General features: G+C 37.3%; 1 long non-coding RNA gene across 1 annotated transcript in view; it reads right to left on the bottom strand.

Moving 5' to 3' along the window:
- Positions 1 to 22,850, bottom strand: part of LOC141577722 (uncharacterized) — a 556,628-nt gene that overhangs the window by 384,503 nt on the left and 149,275 nt on the right. The gene's annotated exons all lie outside the window — the stretch shown is intronic.

Genomic DNA, 22,850 nt, shown 5'->3' with positions numbered 1-22,850 from the left:
CATTGGCCAAACCCAATAGCAAGCCAGATGGCAAGGAGCTCAGAGGATATGGTGAAAAATAGAGAGTGGGGGAGGGATAGGTATAGCTCAGTGGTAGAATGTATGCTTAGCATGCAGGAGGTCCTGCATTCAATCCCCAGTACCTCAATTAAAAAAAAAAAAAGAGAGAGAGAGAGAGAGAGAAAGCAGATCTTCAAGAGCAAACAAGATATCTGGCACATACAACCACTACAGAAAGATAGTTCATGATAGTGTTCAGCTGTAAATGTATGACAGAACAAATCCTGTCACAATAAATGGCATGGAAATAAAGATATCTGTATAGCTTAAAGAAAATCCCTCCTCAACTCAATATAACCTCTAGTCTCAACATTTATTCATCTCTACTTTTCTTCCAGCTCTGTCTCATAAAGGATAGTTAACATACCCTGCTTCCACTCTCTCATAATCCATTCACCCCACAGTTGCAATTTGGCTTTTGTCCTCAACACTCTACAGCAGTGGTTTTCCAGATGTGGTCCCTAGATCAGCAGCATCAACATCACCTGGGAACTTCTTGGAGATGCAAATTCAACCAGCCTCATCCGAGACCTGCTCAATCAAAAAACTGAGAAGTCGGGGCTCAGCAATCTGTGTTTTAGCAAGCCCTCCAGGTGATTCTGAAGCACACTAAAGTTCAAGAATCACCGCACTACAGAAATGGAAAAGTCTAAGATTACTAATGAACTTCACCATACTAGAGTCTGTGAACACTCTCTGTCTTCATCTTTCTTGACCTTGACGTTTTTGAGTGGCATTTGACATTGTGATCTTTTCTGCAAAGGGAAGTGGCCTCTGTCCTCCCATACTCCTGTCAGGTCATAAAGTAAGAATATCAATCTCTTGGAAGTATCTGGAAGAAAACCACTGCCCATGTCTCCATTCACCGTATCCCAAGCCTCCCTAGTACTGGTGAGCACCAGACTGATAATAAGCAGAGTTAATGAAGTCATAGTAACAGCTCTCATGTTCTGCCCCTTAGTTTTCAAGTTGTTTGCTTGCAAGCTATATTGTATGTTCTTCCTTTCTGCTGCTTCTTGCATGCACAAAACTCAGTAGGACAGCGTGGGAAGGTGAAACCTGTAGTTTTCCAGCCATTGTGCCTACTCATAGGAAGGATAGAATCATTTAAGTAAGAAATAGGAAGGAACCCATTTTGGCCTCAAATCTAATCCAAGTTTTCCATCCAGGTTTATCAATAAATTATTTCATCAAATAAATAAGTCTTTTATCTGGCTCTTATGTATATTTTTCAGGATCCATTAAACTAGAGGAGGAGAGTGGTTAATCGTCATCCTAAATCCCCAGTACAAGATGTATTGGCTGGAGAACTGAGAGAATAAATTCCTAAACAGTTTTAGATCAAAATATGACAAGGGCAGATTGAACACTCTAATGTGGCTGAAATGAACACCTTTAACAAGTGGTTGCTTCTCAGTTCTTTGAAGTTTGAAGTTAGCAGAAGTTTATATTATGGCTGGAGTCTACTTGAGTGTGGCTAGTGTTAAGAGGCTTAGGCTATGTGACTAGACTTTAGTGCAAGTGAGCAAGTGGCCAGTTGGGGCTTTAAGCAAGATTTTAACTGATGTGCTTGTGCTAAGAACAACACTTAGGTTAAAGCAGAAGAGATTCATCTTATTAGTCATGATGGGCATCTCAGAGCCCTCAAACCAAACAAGCAGATATCTGATTATACGTGCAAATACAGTAATCTTTCCTGAGATCAGGAGAGACTCTTTTGGGGAATTTAAACTGGAGATGAGCTATCACTTCTGGGACTTAGTACCACAAAGAGTAAGTCAGAACCAGGAAAAGCTTCTATGAGAATGAACAAACTTTCATACATGTACTAATGGAAGATGACTCAGCCTGGAATATGAAGCACAGGGCTGGAGTAAGCATCTCCTAATCTGTAGGAGTTGAGATTTTGGGAGTCTTGAATATTGGTGGAAGAAACCCAAGTTTGCTTGTTCCCATTCCTGTCCTGTTTCTTAGCTGCTGCTAAATGGCCCATAACAGGGAAAAACTCTAGTCCTGCTAAAAGAAGAACATAAAGAGTTGAGATGGAGCCACTGAAATTGTCAGTATTAACCAAAAACAAGGGAATTAAAAATGAATAAAAGAAAAGTTTATTTTGAAGAAGCATGTGACATAGGTTATTGGTTTGTACCGGACTTTGCTCTTGAAGCTATGAAAACTTTGGACTGCAGAAGTGGAAACTGTTGATAGCCAACTGACCACTATTATGGAAAAGTTAAAACCAAAAATATTTCTATTTCAAACTATTTCCCACCAATTTTTATCTATCCTCCAGATATCACAGAATGCAGGATTCTTAGCTAACATCTGCAGTGAGAGCCTGGATGGTGTTATATCCTAAACCTTGGTCATATGACTTTGCTAGGATTGCTGCTGTGGGCCTACAGATTTTTGTTCTTTCTCAATGGTATGAGTGAGCAAGTAGTATTGTGATGACCCCAAGTGTCCTATTGATTCTCAGCCTCCTCTAAAGGAAGCAGTGGAAACCACTGCAGGTTACAGTTTTTGAAGGAACACTCACCGACTTAAAACCTCAACTCAGTGGAAAAATCAGCAAAACAAAAAACATAATGGAGAGTTAAATTTTGGATTTTAATTCTTTGGGACTGCAATTTAGAAGCCAATTTATTCTGGGCGTTAATTTCCCCTCAGCAATTTAATAATTAGAGGGTGTTCTGATTGTGTAAATTTGGGTCATGTTTCCACTGCTGGCATTGTCTGGAACACTTTTATATTGTAATTTGACTGAATATATAACTCCCAGTGAATTATATAAATGAATACAATATGAGATGGGGACTAGAATAGGGAAAACATTTCTAATTCAGCCTAGTAGACAGATTACTGAACGTAGTCTTCACCCATTTCAGATCATTCCAGGGCAAAATCTGAATTGCCCAGCATAGTTCAAAGAGGATAGCAAGGAGTAGAGGATGGTGACAGGGAGTGACTTCATGAAGATAGGAACCAAGACTGACCTTACAAACTGTAGTTGTCTCCTGCACTCTAAATTTCATAGGTTTGACTGTCAAGCCAAAATGTCAGAGGTGGAAAACCATACAATGTAAGCAAATCATTCTCAAACACCAACTATATTCCAGCTTCAAACCCTAACATGGGAACACCTACCCTCCCCAGTCTCCTCACTCACTGCTCCCAATAGAAGGAGTGACAAATATTGGTGAGAACTACCCTCTCTCTCTCTTTCTCTCTCTCTCTCCTTTGGAGAATTAACATGATACAAGTCTTATTGTGAACTCCCTTTTTTATGAAAGTCCATCCTCCCTTAGCTATTGTGACTCCATTGTCTTCAAATATTTCTCCCATCTTTGTCTACTCCTTAGTATCTTTCACCAGCTCCATCCCCTGATACAACCCTTCAGTTGGTTCTCCAGGGCTCCATCTTTGATTCTTTCAGAGGGATCTTTCTAAAATGTAAATAGAGACATGTCACTCTGGGGCTTAAAATCTTTCAATGGATTCCTTTAGCTTTCAGAGAAAGAACTATTAAACTATACTATTTAGTTTAGAATATAAACTATTTAGTCTATGAAGCTCTTCACAATCTCATTCCTAATAGCCTCTTATAAATAAATGAGAGGGACATAATCACATTTACAGATTTGAAATACCACTTTGATAGCAATGTAGATGAATATAATGGGCACACAGCAAATATTTGGGAGTGAATGAATGAGGGAATGAGGATGTGAACCCTGACTGAAGGATGTGTTGGAGAAAGTGAAGAGGGAAGAGTGACTCAGAGATAAGCTGGTCACTCTGCAGCACGGGTGAGTAATTCAATAGAGGTGGGACAGTGGAGGGGAGGTGATAGCTAGATTACTTCTTTAGTTGATAGTCTCATTCTCTAACAGCGAATCACACAGAAGAGTGATTTTAAGTAAGAATTCATGAGTTCTAATTTAGAAATACCAGTTTTAAGTTTCCAACCACAGAACAATATGAATTCTTTGTTCCATGCTTTTGAAATCATTTTCCTGAACAATGTAATTTTTATGATTTCTTTATATTTCATACTTGTTCTAACTGCCTTCAATATATTGCCTCTTTTGTCCTGAAACTTTTTCATTCTTTGAAAATCATTTCAAACATTCTCTCTTTTAGGAAATTTGTCAAGATCCTTCTCTCAAACCACAGTCAGATTATACCGATGAATTTATGTAACTATTCATCCATTAATCTACTCAAAATTCAAGTATTTACTTCATAATTTACAGGTAATTTGTTAAATATTAAAATTTATTAAGTACCTACTATGTGCCACTCACTGCTCCAGCTCTGTGCCCCCCACTTCTAAAGTAACATTGAGCACATTACACTGTAGTGCTTGATTTCTAATATATTTGCTCCACACGTTATAAGCTGTTTGAATGTAAGTACACTGTTCTATTTGATTTAATCATCAAAGTACCTAGCCTATTATTAGGTACATAGAAGTTGCTTAGAAAATGATTGTGAAGGAACAAATGCAAGAAACCAATTGATAGGTGTAGGTGGTAAGCTCTGGGAAATGCTCCCTTTGAAAATCTAATCCTTGTAAATTCTACTCTAAGACAAGAAAACAACCATCACATAATGCTGTATGTCAGAAATCAAATTCTGCATCAAGCTGAATGAAGTAAGCATTAATGGGACTGAGAAGCTAACAAGGCTTGAAAGAAACAGGAGAAGCAGTTACATCAGGTCAAATTTATAAGTGCTGACACTTAATCTGGAGTGCCTTTACGTATCATTAAGAGTGAATTTCTCTGAGCTAGAGTTGGACCCATAAAGGTGCAGAACTCAATGAAATATTGTTACTATTATTATTCCTAGGTATTTATTGAATTGTAAATGAATCTTACATCATCTCAAAATATATCACAACTTTATTATAACTGCAATTCCATAACTTTCTCTGGCTATCAAATATTACCATGTCTTGAAAATTCTTACAGGAGTAGTTTCAAAATCAAGTTATAATTTTCCCCATATTTTCCAGATATAAATAAACAAGTTACATAAAAATTTTACTGCTACACTTAGTAAATTGTCCAGGTTTGTCCAAAAGATAAAGATCTTTTTATTAATGATTTATAAATTTGTTTGAACTTTAAATTTTCCCTTTTAATAGACAGATGTGCATTCATTTGTTAGCATTTCTTTATAAAAACATTCTTAAAATCTGTCTTGTTTGTTTTTACATATAGCTATTAGAGAACAGATTAAGCATACTATGTTTGAGGGCAGAATGTCAAACACACATTGTATTATAACACAAAAGTAGTAAAATTTAGCTTTAAATCTAAGTTTAAAATAGATGCATAAGTCAATAAAAATGTACAAATATGTTTAAAGCCCATAGGATTTTCACTGGCCTACCTCTGTCTTGTTCAGAGGGATTTAAAGCACTAGAGAAAAATGAAGGAAAATGTATAGAATATGACTGGTTGTAAGAGGTCAAGGAAGGTTTCCGGCTTGATTGACTAGACAGGTAGAGTAACTATTGACAAATAGAAAAATCAAAATGAGGAAGAAACAATTTTATCAAAAATGAATGAATTTGGCTTTAAAGGTATTAAACCAAATGTTTCAGCAGAATATCAAAATGATGATAAACATACATACGGTACTTAGAGACATGAGAGCAGAATTCAAAAAAGCACGTGTGAGAGTTTTTTATAGAAGATAAGAATGTATGACTTGGTTAAGAATTCAGAGAATAGAGATTTAGAACAAGAAGGCAGAAGCAGTCGATAGAGATAATAAAGCAGCAGCAGCAGCAGCAATCAGAAGCAGTGAAGACATGGAATATGGCTAAAACAGCATTGGGACAGTGCAGAGTTCACTCAGCTGGGACTCACGTCCGAAACCACACAACACTTGGACAACACTGGAGTCTCTCAGCTCAGTCTGGGACATACTTGTTCCAGAATACACCACTTCCTTCCTGGAGTCAAACACTCAATCAAGAGGAGGCTCCTCTTACTCGATGGTAAAAGGAGTCCTAAGGTGCTACTTACTTCCCAAAACACCGCACCCAAATAACTACACTGGCTTCAGGGAGTTTTTCTTCCAGAGAGGCCTTCTGGTAACTGTCTTCTTCAAAAAGCAAGAGCTCCTTTCATTGCCAAAGAGCACCCTCCATTCTAAACAAGAACCATCTTGCTTAACTTCCCTTACTTTAAGGAAGAAGGAGTGTATTAACCAGAAGAGGCTGGGCTGCTATAAAAACCCCAAAACCTAAGTGGATTAACACAACAAACATTTATTTATCTTTCTCCCATAAAGTCTTTTGTAGTTTGTGTGACTCCCGAGGGCAAGCGTCCTCTCTACAGTTACTCAGCAATCCAAGAAACTTTGATCTTACCAACATCGCTGTTTCAACATGTGGTCGGTGTGCTCACCACTGGAGGCATGAAAAGAAGCTGGCAAGTTGTACAAGGGATGTGGCAATTTTACTCTGTCAATCTGGCCCACCTAAAACTATGTTTCCCAGAATCCCTTTCCCCTTTAAGTTTCCCAATTAGAGGTGGCCAACAGAAGAGCTCAAGATTCGGAAGGCAGAAGTGAAATAGCAGTGGTTGTACTCTGAAAGTCATCATGGCTAGAAATGGTGAGAGACAGATGTAGAGCCATCGGCAGATTCCATTTGTCTTTGCTCTCCCCACACTGACAAATAAAAGTGGAGGTATTGAAGATTTTAGCTTCTTCTGACTCATCTCGACTTCCTGTTCTGACTACCAGCCTTTCTAGTCAACAGTAATTCCCATGTCACCATCACTCATAGGGACAACCACCTTCCGTATACTTCTCCAGCTGTTTTTCTTCTCAGTCCCATGCTGGCAGGTAGACAAATCTGCTTCACAAGTCCCCTGACAAGCACCAATTTATTCACCTGTGCCAGTGCTTCAGACGTACTAGTTTGTGATTTTTCTGATCTGCAAATTGCCCTTTTACACTCTTTATTTTTCCCTTGCCTACAATTTTGTCAGTTCTTATCCAATAATAAATCCCTTGTTCCATAACACTTATCATGGCTCTGCTTTCCTGGCTGACAATATCTGCTACAATGATTGGTACCAAGATTGGCTCCAGGGGAACAGAAGTTTACAAATGGAAAAAAAAGACTTCTCTGACTAAATGGTAATATAGGTATTAATGACCCCATTGCTGGTGGTAAAGGGAACTCTGGTATTCGGTAACACATAGTTACAAAATGTCACTTAAATTGTTTCCTGTACTCAGATGCCTAGAGAAGGCAAAATTTTGGGTGGTCAAGTGTTTTCTCTTATTAAAAAATATAATATAATTAAAGTGTAACAGATTGGTTGTTATGTTCTAAGTACACTAGAACACTTGGAGGAAAAAATTGATGGGCTCAGGATGTTAAATTCCCATCTCAAGGACTGGTTTAAAAAAAAAAAGTTTGTCTGTCTGCCCCAAAAAGGTACCCTTACATCTTTAGTTGTAGCTCAAGATTTCTGGAAACAAAACTCAAAGTCCAATCCCCTGTGTGGCTGAATAATAACCTCAGTTGAATTCCCAATCTCATAGTGAAGGCACTAAGAAAGAGTGGGACCCTAAAAAATATGATGTGCAGATTCCAAAAAAGAATAGAACTGTGACTCCCTAGATTGTGCTGATCTTCCTTTACCAGTACAAGTAGCCCTTCTCACCTTGTCCAAGTATAGAGATGGCCTCCCAGGGATAGTTACCTTGAATGGATCTACCCAATCAAGACCAACTCTCACCAACTCTCCTTGCTTCTAGACCTACTACCAGATAAGTCCTGGCAAGTCCCAAGTGGTCAGGTTCAAAATAAGTGCCATACACACCCAAAGATCTGCAAGATTTTTATCATTTTTTTAACCAAAGAAACCTGAGTACATAGGTATGACAATGACTCATAAGGGTGTTGAGCTGTAGTAGAAAGAACATTATGTTTGATAGTGTTGAATTTGTTGACATGGCAAGGACCAATTGGAACTCTCAGCTATTGTAATACACCACAGAGCCAAAGTAGTAATTTAAATGATTTGACCAACAGTGATCCTTGACATCTGAAAATTTATCATGGTGTACCTAAGATGGGAAAACTCCTAAAGTCTTACTTGATTTGCATAAGTGGAAATTATCTCAAAATAGAGAAAAATGTCTGCTTGAATCATTAAAATAGTCATAACTCCTTATCCAATTCCAAGACTTGAGCCAGTTCACAAACCCAGAGCTATTTGAATGAAAGGAAGGCGGAGTCCCTTGAGAAAGGACCCTGATACAATGCCAAATACTATATTCTAAATATTTTTCTTAGCCTTTCCTAAGGGACATGTGGCCTTTTACCAGGATGACTATGTACTGGAAAGGAGAAAATTACCCAACTTTGAGGAAATTATTGGACACTGGTTCTGGATTGGGATAATTTCTGAAGAACTAAAACACCACTGTGACCACTAGCTAGTCATAGTACAAGCTTTTGGAAGCACAATTGATGAAGTTTTGACTTGGGTCTAACTCATGGTAATTCCAGTGCATCCCCCAAATCAACTCATGGTTCTTTTCCCGCTTCTGGAAAGCATTACTAGAAAAAATAAGATAAAAACAACCTGCAGAATCTCTGTAATACTTCCTTGACTCATGGAATAAGGGACAGTATCATGAGGAAGGCCAACTAGAAACCTCTAGGACCACTCTTACACATAAAATAATAAAGTAAAGGTAGTGCTTCATTCCTGGTGAGATGGCAGTTATAAATGCCAAAATCAGTGACTTGAAAGACATGAAAGTGGCTATTCCTACCACATTTCTATCCAATGTGCCTGTTTTTCCTGTGTAAAGGACAGATTGCTCTTAGATAATGACAGTGGCTTATCGTTAAGATGGTGGCAACTCCTATTACAGCTGCAGTTCTACATGTGATTTCTTTACTAAAGTAAATTAACATGTTTTCAGGCTCCTGGTATGTTACTACTAATCATATGACTGCTTTCACCTAGCAGAGATAGCAACACAACATCACAAACCTACTCCAGGGTCATATCAATTCTGCAGTCCTATGTCATAATCTAGTCCAGAGTGTACTTCCTCGATCATCTCTCCATTCCACAAGATGTCCTGATTGCCCACATTGATAATACCATGCTGATTAGATCTGGAAAGCAGGAGGTAGCAACTACCTTAGACACCTTGGCAAGATATGTATATGTAAAAAGTTACAGAAAATTTTCTAGTATTCTAGCTGTCAGAGCCATGTTATATCCCTTCCAAGGTGAAGTCGCTGAATTTGGCCTTTCCTAACACAGAGAGTGGGACTGTGCCTAATGGGCCTCTTTAGAACTGCAGGCAACACATCCGTCATTTGGGGATGATACATAACCAATTGTGGAGTAATCCAAGAGGCTGTCAGCCCTTACTGGGGCCCAAACAAAAGAAGGATGTTCAAAAAATCCTAGAATTTCATGTAAGTCCATATAATATAGCAGATCCAATTGTGCTTGAAGTGTTTGTGGCAATAGGGATGTTACGGAGCTGCTGTAAAGTCAATAAAGGTAAAAAACAGTGCACAACTTTAAGATTTTGGCACAAAGTTATGTCATCCTTTGCAGATACCTATTCTCTCTTTGAGAAATAGAATCTGACTTTTATTCGAACCCAGTATTGAAGTGGATGCTTAACATGGGCTACCAAATTATCATGAAAACTAAATTGACTCTCAAGAACTGATTGTTGATTGATCTACCAAGCCATAAAACTGGGAGTGAACAGCAGCACTCCATGATTAGCATAACTCCATCATTAACATCATTAACTGGAAAAGGTATATACAAGATCAGGCTTGAGCAATTCCTGAAAGCACAAGTAAAACACATGAGCGAGTAGTTCAGATTCCTGTGATTTCTACTCCTGCTACACCACCTCCGCTTTATCAGCCCATACAAATGGGAGTCACTTTAACCAGATGACTGATGAGAAATAAAAATTTAGTGGCTGGGTTATAGATGGTTCTGTACAGTAAACTGGCACTACCTAAAAGCAGAGAAGTATTCCACTACAGCCCCACTCAGGAGTGGCTCTGAGGACCATGGAGAAGGAAAATATCCCCAGTGGGTATAACTTTGAGCAGTGCACCTATTTTTTAATTCTGCCTGGAATGAGAGATGGCCAGAGGTGGGGATGTATGCTGATTCTTTGGCAAGGAATGACAGTTTGTTTACTTAGAAGAAAAATGATTGGATTTGATGAGAAGGAGTTCTGGAGAAGAAGTCTGAGAATGGACTCTGAAAATATGAAGGTATCTGTGTCCCCTGTCAATGCCCACCAAAGACCACCACCAGCAGAAGAGGTTTTAATACCCAGGTGGACAAGATTACTCATTCTATAGATACTAGTCAGCCTCTTTGCCCAGCCTCTCTTGATTTTGCCCTACCAGTTTATGAATAAAGTAGTTATGGTAGCAAAGGTGAAAATTCTTTATGAGCTGAGCAACATGGACTTCCATTTACTAAGGCTACTCTATCAACTGCTGAATACTCACTCAACCTGAGAATAACAAACTATGAGTTCCAATATGGTGCACAATTCCCCAGGAGAACCAGACACCTCGAGGCAGGTTGATTACTTTGAGCCATTTCCTTCATGAAAGGGACAGCAAATGTTTCTCACTTGAGAAGATACTTACTCTGGATACAGATTTGCAACCCTGGCCCTCAAGTCTTTAGATAAAACCACCATCTGTGAACTTACAGAATACCTTATTTATCATCGTGGTATTCCACACAGCATTGCTTTTGTCCAAAGAAGTCATTTCGCAATAAGTAAAGAGCAGCAATGGGCTTTTCCTCATTGAATTCACTGATCTTACCGTATTTCCTGGAAGCAATCAAATGATCGTCTAAAGGCTCTGATACAGTGCCAATTGGAGGGTCACAGTTTGTGGCACTAGGGGTAATGTCCTTCAGCATTTAACATATGATCTGAATCAATGCCCAATATACCATGCTGGGTTCTTCCCCAGAGCCAAGATTCACTGGTTAGAGAAACAAGGAATGGGAGATGGAATAGCTCCTCTCCCTACTAATCCTAATGATCCACTAGCAAAACTTTGGCTTCCTATCTCCACAAATTCAGGATCTGCTAGTTTAGAGATCTTTGTTCCAAAAGAAGGAACACTTCCAATGGAGAACATATCAATAGTTCCAAAAAAACGAAATTGAAATTGCCACCTGGCCACTCCTCGTGACAATGAGTCAGCATTCAGAGAAGGAACTAATTGTGGGTAGAATGATTGATTCTAACTACCAGGAGAAAATGGTGGTTGACAAGAATTCTAAGGTGGCTCCCCAAACTCCTATTCCCTGGTGTGTATGTCAATTTAATTCCTTCTCCTTGCATGTGGGCAAGATCTATGCATATGATCAGATAGGCACTACTTGATTAGATTACATTACACATGATTCAGTTGCAGCGGAGTACAGGAGTTTCTCCTGCTGAAATTGAAGAAGAAAGCTGCCATGCTGCAAGATAAGAGGACCACATGTCTAGCAACTAAAAGCAGCTTCTAGGAGCTCAAAAGACTCTCTTTCCCCTAAGCCAACACACAAAAAGTAAATGGGATCTCAGTCCTCAAACCACTAGGAACTGAATTCTGCCAACAGTCTGAATGAACTTAGAAAAACAGACCCAACTGACCACTTGGTTTCAACCTGATGAAATCCTGAGCAGAGGACCCAGCTGAACCATACCTAAACTCCTGACCCACAGAAACTGTGAGATAATAAATGTGTATTGTCTTAAATTGCTAAATGTATTAACTTGGTTTGCAGCAATAGCAATCTAATGCAGTTGTGTTGCTTCTACACAACAGGGTAGACAGGCAGATGTCTGCAAGACAGGTGATCCTCTGGGGCATTTCTTAGGACTCACATATTCTTACAATAAAAAATTAATGGAACAATAAAAAAATTCAAAATAATCAGAACTGCTAATGTCGCAGACCTTTCAGAAATGCAGCTTTGGGATACTCCACCCATTAAAAAACCACAATCAGCTAAGCTGCTTGCTGAGGGCAAAGAGAATATGGAATGGATATTAGAAGGTGCAAGTTACCAATACCAGCTACAACCATGTGACTATTTAGAAATTTAAGACTATGGCAGTTATGAGTATTTCCTCCTTACTTTGATAGGAATGCATTTGTGTATGTACAACCATATGTCTAGACAGATATATTAATCAACCTTCTCCTTATTTTCCTCTCTCCTATTACCCTATGTCTAACACAATATGTGTTAATAGCAATTAACCTAATAAGTCAATACTTAAGTTAGAAGATATCAAAGAGGGAACATGACTCAGCTAGAAAAGGAATGAATATCACCCAAAGATAGCTGAAATGACTATGGGCCTTTGTGTCCTCTTTTGAGAGAGGATGTCATGTTAGCACATTTTCAGTTGCATGTAGATGCATCATGTTAGGTGGAATCATGATTCAGCTCTTTGTTACACATATGATTAAAAGCACTATGCATGGATGCCAAGCTGACAAAAGCTGGCCTGTAGCTGTTTTGTCCTTTATCAATTTGGCTAATCTGGAACCAGGTTTCCCAGAAGCCTCTTCCCCTGTATAGTTCTCTGTTAAATGTGGTCCGAAGAGAAATCAATGTGATTTGGAAAAAGGGAGTGAGACAGCAGCCATTACTCTTTGAAGGTCATCCTCATTAAAGACAGTGAGAAACAAAGATCTTCCAGGAGATTTCAGCTTGTCTTTAATCTTCTTGATGTTGAAAGACAGATGCAGACATATCAGTAGTTTCAGCTTGTTCTCACTCTCCTCCAGCCTGCATTCAGCTCTACTTCCAAACTCCTAACTCTGCTAATAGACAGGAACCCCTAGGCATCCCCAGACCTAGAAACAGTAACTTTCCACTGACTTCACCACTTCTCCTTTATGGTCCTAGTACAGCAGTTGCACAGATGTCAGTTAACAAACACCCCAACAAGATAATTTGTCTGCTCACCCACACCAGTGCACCAGAGAGGCTGGTTAGTGCCTTAGGTTCTCCAACTTCTCCCACAATTCTGCAAGGTCTTGTCCCTATCACAAATCCTGGTACCACAGCACTCAGAGTGGGTCTGCTTCCCTGACTGACAGGGGAGCTTCTCACGTCTGCAGCCAGGAAGGGACAGTCAATGAGGCAGAGTGTCCACAGGGCACTACATAGGCTGGGAAAGACTGAAGAACTTTGACGAATGAGCAGTAGTGATGTCAACTACCACTTTTACATGTTTAAATGTTAATTTATTACTTTGAAGAAAGAATAATAGCCATGTTCTAGTTACTTTTAAAACTGCCAGGAATATAAAAGTTACATCTTATAAAAGTCAAGAGGTTCCCTTCATCACCCTCCCAATAATCCTACTTAAAAGGAGCCCTTTCTTTCATACACAGGGTATAGGACAAAAGGTTTGGATTGAAGTTACATTCCACTACTCCACAGAGTCCATTTAGTTTCTACACCTATCATTGGTCAGAGGAGAGCAAATTTACTTTAAATTGAGTTTTGTTAGATGGACTCATAAAATATTATTTATTAATTAAAAATCAAAATTTATAATATCTTATAAATATTTTATTTGGGTATATTTCTAATATCCAACTATCAAAACATGTATATATAATATTATATAAAGTATCTCACAAAACTATATGAAAACATCATAGGCACTGCTGTTTTTCATTCATTATGGAAACATTTCTTAAATAATTAATTTTTTTTTTTTTGGTTAGAATCTACAAATTATTTTCTGTTTTCTGTAGAATTCTTAGTAGTGTACTTTCCACACAGGAGGCATTTCAAATTCCTTGACTGATTTTAATTTGTGATAGTCTATCTTTCCTTTATCTACAATTCCATAAGTTTTATTAAGTGCTCATTTTGTGAAATGCACCATACTTAGAGATGCAATTAGGTTTTAGACTGGCTTTAATCAGTGATTAAACTTCCATTTTACTCTCTTTTTCTACAATTCCCTAACAGATGAAGGAATACATACACGAACTGGCAAGTCCTTAGATAACTGAAGGTTGATTACATTTCCTAATAATTTACCTACTTTAATTGGTTCTCCTTCACTTCTATATTCTCTTTACTGTAGGAGTCTTCCCTTAGCAATCTTTGTGCATCTTAAAAAGACAAGCTAATGTTAAGAAAAAAAAAACCTTTGTACATAATTAATTACAAGTCATTTTTAACTGATCTTCTTTCTTTAAATGGGATTAATTGTAGAAATTTGGATTTTTTTAAAAAATTGTATGAAGTTAGCTTTACTGCTATTTTAGTTAAGAAATGTTTCTGTGGATGAAACAATACCAACTAATATTTAGTGAAAAGTGCAGAGAAGCTGGCAGTTTCAAATTGTGTGCATCATTGCTCTGTGTATAGTATGAATAGTTTTACAAATTAATTATCTATCTGGAATGCATGTTCCAGCTTTTTCCCAAATAGCTGTTAGTATAAAGCCCCACTTCTATTTCTCTCTTGCAATATAAAAAAATATTGTTCATTTAGCACTAACCACATTTTGAAAAGGTTTTCCACAATAATAACTCTAAAAATGAAGCTCAATTATAGCAGACTAATGAAACATTACTGCTTACAATTTCAGATCATAAGAGATAAGAGCAATATTATGAAGATCAGTGAGTTAAAGACAGAACAGGAAAGCTATGGACTAAAATTCTAGGGTAAGTTGACTCAGAGAGATAGTTGGGAGGAGACAAACCAATTGCTAAGGGCAAATCAGGAGGTGTCTAAGCATAGGTGTAAGCAGGTTGAGACCATTATGCACTAAGTAATAAATCTGAAACCAAAAGCAAAAGGAGACGTCAGAAGTTAGTTCTTTGGCGAGAGTTATCAGCAATTCTTCAAAACTAAGGTTGGTGGCACTATTGGAGGCAGCAATAAAGGGCAAATGGGATAGGTCTTCAAAGTCAAATAGGAAAACTGTAAAACAGGAAACACTAAATCTAAAAGTCAAAGGCCTAGAAGGTAAGAAGAGAATAGAAAGTAACAAGAATATTCTCCAGCAGTAGTGTCCAAAAGAATTGTCTGCAGCAATGGGGAATTCTACCCTTCACCATCCAGTATGACGACCTATCCATGTGTGACATTTGAGAACCTGAAATATGACAAGTGCAACTAAGGAACTGAATTTTAGAATTTTATTTAAACAATGTGAAGTTACTGTATTGAACAGTGCACCTCTATGGGGTATACATAAAATTGGCTCTAAATCACATGGACTATGTTTCATTACCATGTGACCCTATTTAGGTGCCCTTTAATATTGTCACACTTTCACCACTTTAAAAAAATATGCAGCTTTCTTCACCCAGCATCTGAAAGTGCCCATTCTTACCTATTTCCTATGACAGCTATATCCAACTAAGGTAAATTTTTGGTTTCATGGGGGTTTATATTATCAGAATATTGGTTTGGTGGGCATAAAGTTCCTGGGCTCTTAGGTATGGCTGCTGTGCACCTCCCAGTGTACATCTCCCATAATCCACAGTCAGGAGATACCACAGTCACTGGTCACACTCCTGGGGGTAGAAATAGAGGTGGTATTCCTTATGGATTTGACCCTGAAAAGGAGGAATGGAAGAAAATTGGGAATACTCAGAGGAATGGTGGGAATGGTGGGAATGGGGAATGGAAAGAAACAAGAGATAGTATTTATGAGGAATCATTCTATGAACATGCTGCACAGACTTCCAAAGTAAAAAGGTGGTTTCTGACAGTTGATGACATATTTACATTTCATATGCACTTGATGGTAGGTGCACCAGAAAGGAGCCTGGGCTCTGCAGAGCTTGGTACATAATATCAATGAGATCCTGCTCTTTTTCAATCTAAATACTGTGATCAGGTTATAGATCTGAGACCCTGCTCTCTGCAGGATTCAGAGAGCTTGAACTTCAAGCTCAAAGTGAGAAGAGGTGTCTGAACTAAATAAATGTGTAAAAGAGATAGTACACTTGCAATTTCTAGGTTGGGTGTAGAAGGTATAGGAAATTGATCCACCTTATACACTCACATTGACATTAATTCCAAATAATTTGGGAATAGTAGGAGGACATTGTCTGTGACAGCTGGATACATAGCTGAACTCACCGAGTATAGTTGAAGGCCAAACCATAGCTGTCCCAGCCTGGGTTGTACATTGTTCTGAGTATGGTATTGGATTCAAATGTCACCATCCAGTGGTCAATCTGTTCTGGATTTCTGAGTCTTCTCTAAGGCATGGGTGAAAATTAGGTAATGCATCACATTGTAGCCATCAAAAGTAGAGTACAGACTTCTGCTTCCAAGAACATAAAGTAGACTTACTTTTCCCTTTGCCAAGTACACATAAAACCCTGGACATCATATATAAAAACTATTAAAAGCCTCTGAAAGTTGGAGAGAGGAAGGCTGATCAGCTAGAGACTTAAGGACCCAAGGAATGTCATGGTGGTGAGTTCCCTGAGTTTTCTTTTTGCTTCAGATAGCCCAGCTAGAAGCTAAAGAAGTTAACAATCTGTAAATGCCAGTGGGCCCCCCAAATAAAAGTAACAGCTACAACAAAAGCCTTCTCTGTCTAACCAAATAAAGGGCCAGCTTACCAGGAGAGAAAACTTTCAGACAATAACTACTGTACTCTAGACAAACACCACAGAAAAAAACTATGGCTCCACCTCCATATCCCTAGCAGCAGAGGCCAAGTGGGGAGTTAGAACTTCCTCAACCTGATAAAGATCTACAAAAAGACCCATAGCCAACATTATACTTAATTGTGAAAAGTTAAGGTAAGGAAGTCTGCTATCACAGCTCTTATTCAACATAGTGCTAGAAGTTCTAGCCAGTGCACTATGGTAAAAAGGAACTAAAAGGCACACAGATCTGAAAGAAAAAAATAAAACTATACCTATTTGCAGCTGACCTGATAGATGACATAGATAATACCAAGGAATCTACCAAAAAAGAAAGAAAGAAAGAAAGAAAGAAAGAAAGAAAGAAAGAAAGAAAGAAAGAAAGAAAGAAAGAAAGAAACTCCTAAAACTATTAAGTGAGTTCAGCAAGGTTGCAGGATTCAAGATAAATGTACAAAAATCAATTATATGTTTATATACTAAAAATGAACACTTGGACACTGGAATTGAAAATACAATACTAAAAAATGAAATAAAATACTTGAATGTAAATCTAACAAAGCATGTGCAGAATATGTGTGCTGTATCTATACAACACTGACGAAAGAAATCAATGAAGTTCTAAATAAATGAAAAGGCATACCATGTTCATGTCTTGGAAGATTCAACACAGTAAAGCTGTCCATTTTCCCCAACTTGATATACAGGTTTATCACAGTATCCCTCAAAATCTGAACAAGATTTTTTATAGATATTGACAAGATTATTCTAAAATTCATATGGAAAGACAAAGGAACTAGATTAGCTAAAGTAATTTTGTAAAAGAAAAATGAAGTACCAGGAATTAGTCTACCCAGTAATCAAGACTATGTGGTATTGGTGGAAGAATAGACACGAGGTCAATAAAACAGAATAGAGAAACCAGAAACAAACCTACACAAATATGCCTAATTAATTCACGGCAAAGGTGTAAAGCAAATCAATTGAGTAAAGATGACCTTTTCAGCAAATGGTGCTAGAGTAATTGGGTATCCATTGGCAAAAAAAAAAAAAAAAGAAGGAAGGAAGGGAGGGAGACAGGAAGGAAAGAAAAGTAAACCTCAGCCTAAGCTCCATGCCTTATACAACAAATTAACTCAAAATGGAATCATGGATTTAATAAAATTTTTTTTTTTTAAAAAAGGGAAAACTTCTTGGAGATTCAGGGCTAGGCAGAGTTCTTAGACCTGATACCAAAAGCATGACTCATAAAGTGAAAAATTATGAATTAGATTTCACCAAGTTTTAAAACTTCTGCTCTGCAAAACACCTTAAGAGGATGAAAATACAAACTACAGAGTGGAAGAAAATATTTGCAAGCCACATATCTCACAAAGGACTAGTACAGGGATGTTCATTTTATAGTGCTTCACTTTGTTGTGCTTCTCAGGTATTGCAACCTTTACAAAATGAAGGGTTTGCATGGAGCAAGTCTATTGGAACCATTTTACCAACAGTATTTGCTCAGTTCTTGTCTCTATGTCCCATTTTGATAATTTCTGAAGTATTTCAAACTCTTTTACTATCATATGTGTTAATGATGAACTGTGATCAGTGATCTTTGACATTACTATTATAATTATTTTGGGGGTACCCTGAAACCATGCCCATGTAAGACAATGAACTTAACTGATAAAATGTTTCTGTTCTGACGGCTCTACCTACTGGCTAGTCCCCCATCTCTCTCCCTCTCCTCAGACCTCTCTATTCCCTGAGACACAACAATATTGAAATTAGGCAAATTCATAACCCTAACATGGCTTCTAAGCATTCAAGTGAAGGGAAGAGTCACACATCTCTCACTTTAAATCAAAAGCTAGAAATAATTAGGCTTAGTGACAAAGGCAAGTTGAATGCCAGGATAGGATGAAAGCTAGGCTTTATGTGCCAGTTAGCCAAGTTGTAAATGCACAGGAAAAGTTCTTGAAGAAAATTAAAAGTGTTACTCCAGTAAACGAAAGAATAATATGAAAGTAAAATAGTCTATTGCTGATATGGAGAAAGTTTTAGTGGTCTGGATACAAGGTCAAACTAGCTACAACATTTCGTTAAGCCAAAGCCTAACCCAGAGCGAGGCCTTAACTCTCTTCAATTCTATGAAGGCTGAGAGAGGAGAGGAAGCAGAGGAAGAAAAGCTGGAAGCTAGCATAGGATGGTTCATAAGCTTTCAGAAAAAAGCCATCTCCTTTACATAGAAGTGCAAGATGAAACAGCAAGTCCTGATGTAGAAACTGCAGTAAATTATCCAGAAGATCTAGCTCAGATAACAAATGAAGGTGGCTAAATACAGATTTTCAATGTTGATAAAACAGCATTCTAGGACTTTCACAGCTAGAGAAGAGAAGTCAAAGCCTGACTTCAAAGCTTCAAAGGACAGGCTTATGCAGCTGCTGACTTTAAGTTGAAGCCAATACTAATTTACCATTCTGAAAATCCCTGAAAAATTATGGTAAACCTACTCTGCTTATCTCAAAAAACAAAGCTTAGGTGACAGCACATCTGTTGACAGCATGGTTTATTGTTTATTTTAATCCCACTGTTAAAACCTACTGATCAGAAAAAAAAGAAAAATTCCTTTTAAAATATTACTGCTCATTGACAATGTACCTGATCACTCAAGAGCTCTGATGAAGATATATGAGATTAATGTTGTTTTCATCCATCCTGCAGCCCATGGATCAAGAATTAATTTTGACTTTTAAGTCTTATTCTTTAAGAAACACATTTCATAAGGCTATAGCTGCCATAGTTTGTGATTCCTCTGATGGATCTGGGAAAAATGAATTGAAAACCTTCTGGAAAGGATTCACCATTCCAGATGCCACTAAGAACATTCATGATTCATGGGAAGAGGTCAAAATATCAAAATATATAGGAGTTTCAAAGTTGATTCCAACCATCATTGATGGCTTGGAGGTGTTCAAGACTTCAGAAGAGGAAGTAACTGCAGATGTGGTAGAAACAGCAACAGGAATTAGGAGTGGAGCCTAAAGATGTGACTGAATTGCTGCAATTTCATGATAACACTTGAATGGAGAAGGAGTTACTTCTTATGGATGAGCAAAGAAAGTGGTTTCTTGAGATGGAATCTACTCCTGGTGAATATGCTTGAAGATTGTAGAAATTATAACAAAGTATTTAGAACATTACATAAACTTAGTTGATAATACAGCACCAGGGTTTGAGAGGGTTGACTCCACCTTTGAAAGAAGTTCTACTTTAGGGAAAACACTATCAAACAGCATTGCATGCTGCAGAGAAATTGTGGGGGAAAAAAAAAAGAGTCAATCAGTGAGGCAGACTTCATTGTTGTCTCGTTCTAAGAAATGGCCATAGCCACCCTAACCTTCAGCAATCACCACCCTGATCAACCAGCAGCCATCAACAATGAGGCAAGACCTTCCACCAGCAAAAAGATTATGACTCACCAAAGGCTCAGATGACAGTTAGCATTTTTTTGGCAATACAGTATTATTTAAAGAAGGTACATACATTGTTTTTTAGACATAATGCTACTGACACTTAATAGACTACAGTATAGCATAAATATAATTTACATGCACTGGGAAACCAAAAAATTCACGTGACTAGCTTTATTGCTATATTTGCTTTATTGCAGTGGTCTGGAACCAAATCTGCAATATCTTTAAGGTATGCCTCTATCTAGAATATTTTTTTAAAAACTCTCAAAATTCAACAGTAAAAAAAAAGCAACCAATCTAATTGGAAAAAATGCAGAAGAGATAGAGAGATAATTCACCAAAGACAATATACAGATGTCAATAAACATATGAAAAGATGTTCAACATCATTAACCATTAAAGGATTGCAAATAAAAAACATGATGAGCTATGACTACACACATTTCAAAATGACTAAAATAAAAAATACTGGTAATGGTATCAAATACCTGGATCACTCATACCTTACTGGTGGCAATTTAAATAGTACAACCACTCTGGTAAAGAACTTAGCAGTTTCTTAAAAGACTAAATACTTTACTACCATATTACCTAGCAATTGCACTCCCGGGCATTTTTCCCAGAGAAATGAAGAGTTGTGTTTACAGACAAACCTGTACATGAATGTTTATAACTTTATTGATAATAGTAAAAAACTGGAAATAACCCAGATGTCCTTCAAAGGTAAATGCTTAAACTCACTGGTATATGCACAGCATGAAATACTACTCAGTGATAATAAAGCAAGAACTATTAACACACAGAACAACCTAGATGAAGCTCCAGAGAATTATGCTGAGTGAAAAATACAAATCCTGAAAGGTTATATAATATATGGTTCCATTTATATAACATTCTTGAAATCACAAAATTACAGAATTGGAAAACATATTAGAGATTGACAGGAGTAGGTAGAAGTGGATACAGATGTGACTGACAGGGCAACATGAGGCATCCCTGTGGTGCTGGAAATGTTCTGTATCTTGACAATAAAACATCAATATTCTGGTTTTGATATTGTACTGTAGTTTTACAAGATATTATCATTGAGGGAAACTGAGTAATGGGTACATTGGATCATTATGTATTATTTCTTATAACTCCATGTGACTCTACCATCAACTCAAAATAATAAACTTAATTGAAAAGATCCACAGAACTAAAAAAGAAAAAAGAAAAAAAAAAGACCATAAGGAATGTTCAGGGTCAGGATGGAAAACAAGGAGTTTTCTTGAAACTGGGTTTCTTGGCATTGTTTGATAATCATATACATTTGAAGGTACATCCTATAAAGGAGGGAAAAAATACATTTTTACTTTAAAGGACAAAACCAGGTAAAATTAGAAGAATTAGAAGAATAAGATTAAGGCTTAATATAGGAAAAGAGCTTTTCAGTAGTAAATGAGGGGGGTGTCCAACACTGGAATAAGTTGCCTAGAGAAGAAGTGAACTTCCAGATAATGCATTCAAGCAGGAAGGATGCTGCAAAAGGCATGAATGCTTTTGGTTGGAGATTGGGCCTCTTTAGGGAATCACAAATTCAAATGCCAGCAGAGAGCTAGCTAGGTACATAAGCATGCTAGGAGAAAAAGTAAAGAACAGTAAAAAGCAATGGGCTGTGGACAACAAAGAGGCCATCTGCCACTCAGCTCTCGAAGATGGCTGCCTATAAGAATGCTGACCTGGAGGGGTTAGATCTTCAGATGTTTCAAAAGAACCTGGGAATCTAGCTTTTTAAATGAAATCTCCCAATAATTAAAATTTACTAAGTTGCTTCTGATATTCAAATACTATGAAGTCTAAAACTGTAGTCCAAATAAAACTTACCTGGAACTTATCCTATTGTTTTAATTTTAGCACTTAAAATGAGCACAAAAAAATGGTTTCTACACAAAAAATGGTTTCTATCTGCTGATTTGAAAAGATACATGCACCCCACTGTTCATAGCATCATTATTTATAATTGCCAAGACATGGAAGCAACCTAAGTGTCCATCAACAGATGAACAGATAAAGATGTGGTGTGTGTGTATATATATATATACATATGGAATGGAATACTACTCAGCCATAAAAGAGAACGAAATTTTGCCATTTGCACCAACATAGATGGACTTGGAGGGTATTATGCTAAGTGAAATAAGTCAGAGAAAAAAAAATACTATACAATATCACATATGTGTGGAATCTAAAAAATACAACAAACTAGTGAGTATAACAAAAAAGAAACAGACTCTCAGATATAGAGAACAAATTAGTGGTTACCAATGGGGAAAGAGAATAGGAGGGGGTTAAGAGATACAAACTATTATGTATAAAATATGTTACAAGGATATATTGTACAGCACAGGGAATATAACCAATATAGTTATTATTATATAACTATAAATGAAGTATAACCTTTAAAATTGTGAATCACTATATTGCACACTTGTAACTTATAATATAATATGGTACATCAACTATACTTAATTTAAAAAATTACAATCTCTAGAACAAACATTTTAAAAAACGATTTCTATCCTTCCACCCCATTTCAATTTCCAAAAACCTCTTATATTCTTAACATAGGTTTCTATTTC

This window comes from Camelus bactrianus, chromosome 5 (genome assembly GCF_048773025.1).
Source record: "Camelus bactrianus isolate YW-2024 breed Bactrian camel chromosome 5, ASM4877302v1, whole genome shotgun sequence".
Lineage (NCBI taxonomy): Eukaryota > Metazoa > Chordata > Mammalia > Artiodactyla > Camelidae > Camelus > Camelus bactrianus.
The sequence above is the reverse complement of the archived record's forward strand: the minus strand, read 5'-3'. Positions and strand labels throughout refer to the sequence as shown.